The sequence below is a fragment of the Dama dama genome, chromosome 13 (genome assembly GCF_033118175.1).
Source record: "Dama dama isolate Ldn47 chromosome 13, ASM3311817v1, whole genome shotgun sequence".
Taxonomy (NCBI): domain Eukaryota; kingdom Metazoa; phylum Chordata; class Mammalia; order Artiodactyla; family Cervidae; genus Dama; species Dama dama.
The window spans coordinates 10,310,448-10,315,926 of NC_083693.1; the positions used below are offsets into that span (position 1 = coordinate 10,310,448).

The 5,479-nt window shown below is 32.7% G+C and overlaps 1 non-coding gene across 1 annotated transcript; it reads left to right on the plus strand.

The window, feature by feature from the left end:
- Positions 1-5,189: 5,189 nt before the first annotated feature.
- On the plus strand, positions 5,190-5,261 carry TRNAY-AUA (transfer RNA tyrosine (anticodon AUA)). Its single transcript has one exon. It is a non-coding gene; the product is annotated as a tRNA-Tyr (tRNA).
- The last annotated feature ends 218 nt before the right edge of the window (positions 5,262-5,479 follow it).

Below are 5,479 nucleotides of genomic sequence, written 5' to 3' on the forward strand. Positions count from 1 at the left end.
AAAAGATCAAAAAGCTTAGTCAGTAGATGAAAGGGAATAGTAAAATCAGAAGGGAAATAAATAATATAGTTACTAAAAGACAACTGGAAATATCAATGAATTAACAGGCTTTTTTGAAAAGATAAAGTTCACAAACTTTTACTAGACATTGAAAAAGAGAGAAATATCTGGACAATAAAATCAGAGAAAAAAGAGAAGTAGCAGTGGACATCACAAACATAAAAAGAATATTCTATAGAAGAATATTATGATAAACTATATGCCAATAATCTACCCATTCTACTAGAGATTTAATATCTGAGCAATGTGAGCACTAGTGTAGATATTGAAACAGAAATAAAAAAGCTGTCAGAAAATAAATGACCAGAACCAGGCAACTTCATAGGTGAGTGCTATCACACGTTCAAATAAGATTTAATGTCCATCTATCTCAAATGCTTCCAAATAATTCAAGAGAAGAATACACTATTGATTCATTTCTTGATGTCACAATTACCTTGATACCAAAACCAGACCAGGAGAGCAGACATCAAACAAGAAAATTATAGTCCAACATCTCAAATAAACACATATGCAAATATCCACAAAAATATTAGCAAACTGAATATAGTAATACATCAAAAAGACCACACACCCTAATCAAGTAGAATTTATTTGAAGGGTATGAGGATGGTTCAACATCTGCAAATCAATCAACATAATGAAGTACATTACAAAATGAAGGATAAAAATAATATGATCAAATCAGTAGAGGCAGAAAAAAATATTTGACAAGATTCAAAACACATTTATGAAAAATACTCTCAATAAGGTGGGTATAGAAGGAATGTACTTCAACAAAGCTACAAACCCACAGTTAACATCACACTCAATAGTGAACAACTGAAATCTTTCACTTTAAGATTAGGTACAAGACAAGTATACCCACTCTCACTACTCTTATTCAAGATATTATTAGAATCTGAGCTACAGTTATAAGGTAAGAAAGTAAATAAGGCATTCAAAGTAGGAAGTATATTAAATTCTGGAGGCTCCATGAAAAATTATTTGAAATAATAACAAAATTTTAAAGTTATAGGATACAGAAATCAATGCACAAAATCTTGTGTTTCCATAAACTAAAAGTAATTAGCAGAAAAAATTAAGAAAACAATTACAACAAAATAATAATATACCTAGGAATAAATTTAACCAGCAGGTAAGAGACTTGTACATTGAAAGCTATAAGACATTGCTGGAAAAAATTGAAGAAGACCAAATAAATGGGAGCATATTCTGTGCTCATGGATTGGAAGAATTAGTATTTTATACTTCCAGGTTCAATGCTATACCTATCAAAAATTGAATGACACTTTTCACTGACAAAACAAAATTATTCTAAAATTTCTATGAAAACACAGGATTCCAAACAACAAAAGTAAATCACAGGAAAAAGAAAAAAACTGAAGGTATGACTCTCCCTGGTTTCAAATTATGCTTTGAAGTTACAGTAATCAAAACAGCATGGAATTGGCAGAGAACCAGACTTGTTGATCAATGGAACAGATCAAAAGCCCCCAAATAAATCCACACATATGTACAATTTATTTATGACAAAGGAACAAACAACATGTGGTGGATAAAGGATAGTCTCTTTATTAAATTGTATTTGGAAAATTGTACAACGACATGGGAAATAGTGAAACTATACCACTGTCTTACACCATACAGAAATATTTATTCAGAATAGATTAAAGACTTGAATATAAGACATGAAATCACAATAGTCATAGATAAAAACAGTCAATATGCTCTTTGCAATATCTTTCTAGATACATCCCCTCAGGTAAGGGAAACAAAGGCAAAAATAAACTAATGGAATTACATCAAACTAATATGTTTCTCCAACAACAACTTGAAAAGGGAATGTAATGTATGAGAGAAACTATTTGCAAATCACAGAGTTGATAAAGGGTTAATATATGAAATGTAGAAGAAACTCAAATAGCTTCAAAACAGAAAATGATCTAATTTAAAAGTGAGTATTTAAAAATAAGTGAATAAGCATGTTTCCAAAGAAGACATACAGATGGTCAAAAGGCACATGAAAATATATTCAACATCACCATTGTTAGGTAAATACAAATTGAAGTGCAATGAAATATCACTTCACTTACAACAGAATGGCTATTATCAAAAATAGTGTTAAAGAGGATGTAGAGAAATGGAACCCTCATATACTACTGGTAAGAATGTAAATTGATTGCAGTCACTATGAAAAATAGTATACATGTTCCTCAAAAAATTAAAAATAGAACTACCATAAGATTCAGAAATTTACTTATGGGTGTTTAGCTGAAGAAAGAAAAACCACTAATTTGAACAAATATTAGACATATCAGTGTTTTTTGCAGGATTGTTTACAGTAGCCAAAACATAGAAGCAACTTAAGTGTCCATTGGCAGATGAAAGGATAAAGAACTTGTAGTATATATTATATAAATGATCTAATACTACTCACCCATAAAAATGTGAAATCATGCAATTTTTGACAACACAGATATAGCATTATAATAAATGAAATAAGCTTACAGAGAAAGACAAATGCTACATGATTCTACTTATAAGTGGAACATAAACAAAACTTACAAGAACAATAAATGTACAAATCAGATAGTGTAAAAATCAAATTAAATGCAAGTAAACACTTAGATAAAGAGAGGAGAGTAGTAGTTATCAGAGAAGAGAGGAGAAGAGAGGATGAATGTTTAAGAGCATCGACTATATGATAATTGATGGTAACTAAACTTTTGGTGGTAAGCACAATATAGCACAATATAGAAGTCAAAATGTAGTGTTGTACACATGAAACCTGTGTTATAAAATAATGTTACATCAATAAGTAAAAGAATTTAGAATTAGCATTCAAATTCCAGTTAATAAGCCTCTTATAGACAATCAAACATGGAGATCCATATTTAAATGAGCATTTTGTGTCCTAGATTTAAGGAAATATATATATATATATATGAACATTTCAAAAACAGAGAGTAATGATAGATATGCATGAGTGGTAATCAAGATCTAAAATGCTTAGCCAGTCCCCAAGAGACTGTTGAGAAGATTTTGATTCTGTCAATATTCCAATCTCAATTACATCTTTTTGATACTCAGAATACTAATAAAGCAGAAAAAATTATTTTTGAGGAGAACAAAATGATATAATTATGACTTTTTACTAATTGAACAGCCCATTCAATAAGTGATAATAGAAAATAAAATCTCAAATTACAACAAAAATTATACATGGTACAACAATGTATGTGTGCTTAGTCACTCAGTCGTGTCCAACTCTTTGTGACCCCATAGGCTGTAGCCCACCAGGCTCCTCTGTCCATGGGAATTGTCCAGGCAAGAATACTGGAGAGGGTTGCCATGCCCTCCTCCAGGGGATCTTCCCAACCCAGGGATCGAGCCCAGGTCTCCTGCATTGCAGGTGGATTCCTTACTCTCTGAGACACCAGGGAAGCCCTAGTACAACAATAAATGATTTAGAAGATTAAATGGTGAAAGATTTTTTTAATAATATTAAATGAAAAACTTCAGCATCAGAGAACTGAGGCTATTTTACACAAATACTCATAGCAGTTTTATTTAGATTATTCAGAAACTAAAAACAATTCAAATTTTCTTCAACAGGTGAATGGTTAATTAAACTGAGGCATTCATATCATATTATTTATTAGTAACAATGGATGCCTTATTAATATATAAACTTGGATGAATCTCCAGAGAATTAGGCTGAGTGAAAAGTCAATCCTCAAGAATTATACACTGAATAATTCTATATTTACAGCATTTTTTTTAAATTACAGGCATTATATATCTCACTTTTATTTTTTTATTTTAAAATTTATCTTTACTGAAGTATAGCTGACTTAAACCACTGCGTTAATTACTGCTGTACAGCAAAGTTACAATTATACACATGCACATCTGTTTTAATATTTTTTCATTATGGTTTGTCACAAGATATTGAATGTAGTTCCCTGTGCTATACAGTATGACCTTGTTTACTCTGTCTATATAGGCTTGTATCTGCCAGTTCCAAACTCCCAATCCAACCCTTTCCCACCCACTTCCCTTTGTCACCTACCTGTCTATTCTATGTGTCCCTGAATATGAGAAAACTGAGTTTTGAATCTTGGATCTATCATTTATTTGCTATTTGTCATAGGAGATCCAAAAGAACCTTTAATATCCTTGTTCAAATATGGAAAGAGTGGCATTCATTGCCTGGAGAAACTTGATGGATTTAGTCAAAATACGTAAAAAACATAGCACAGTTCCTTCCTGAGGTAAATACATAATTATCACTGGTAATGAGATGTGGCTGATTTTTTTCTTCTCTGTTTCAAACGTCTGCATTGCTTCCCCACCTCTATATTATGAAACAGTTACAAAGGTTGTTAGTATACCCATTTTTGCAATGTGTGCTGTGCTTAGTTGTTCAGTCATGTCTGACTCTGTGACTCCATGGACTTTAGCCCATCAGGCTCCTCTCTCTATGGGATTTTCCAGGCAAAAATACTGGAGTGAGTTGCCATTTCCTTCTCCAATTTTTGCAATATTAAGTACATTTTTTCCCCATATGAATATCCAACATGTGAGACAACTGTAAAATATATTCTCAGCAACTGCTGTTGCAAAATAATATCTACTTACATTGATCTGGATCTTTCCAATAAATACAAATCATGCTCTTTAACATTTAAAAAATACACTCCATCTTAAACATTTAAAAAAATGTATTTACTGTATTGCTCATGCTTCCAAATCTAATACTCTAGTTTACAACTCCTGTTACTATAAAAGTCCTCAGATGTGTTTTAATTTTATTGGACCAAAGTTGTTCTTCATTTTCATTGCACTGGACTGACTTTACCATCACTTAGTTGTAACAACGATCCTTGTATTTCTGAGTACAAAAGACACTTTAAAACACATACCATACAAATTAATTCAAGAGTAATTAATCTAACTAGCAAACAAACATGACAATTTCTTACCTTGGGGCTGTGATGGTTTGGTTCCTGGGTGCCCTTAGGTAAAAATTCTCAGGTTTGTTTCTCTTTGAACCTTTTCTGGAGTATCTACTGAGCTCTCAGACTTACCTAAATGGGTTCTCTGGGATCTTACCTGAGTAGACTTCCCTGGTGGCTCAGATGGTAAAGCGTCTGCCTATAATGTGGGAGACCCAGGTTCGATCCCTGGGCTGGGAAGATCCTCTGGAGAAGGAAATGGCAACCCACTCCAGTACTCTTGCCTGGAAAATCCCATGGACGGAGGAGCCTGGTAGGCTATACAATCCATGGGGTCTCAAAGAGTCATACACGACTGAGCAACTAAACTTTCACTTTCTTTCACTGAACTTTCAGACTTACCTGAATGGGCTATCAGAAGAAATTCTCAGTGTGGGTGTCTGAATTCTTGCCTGGAA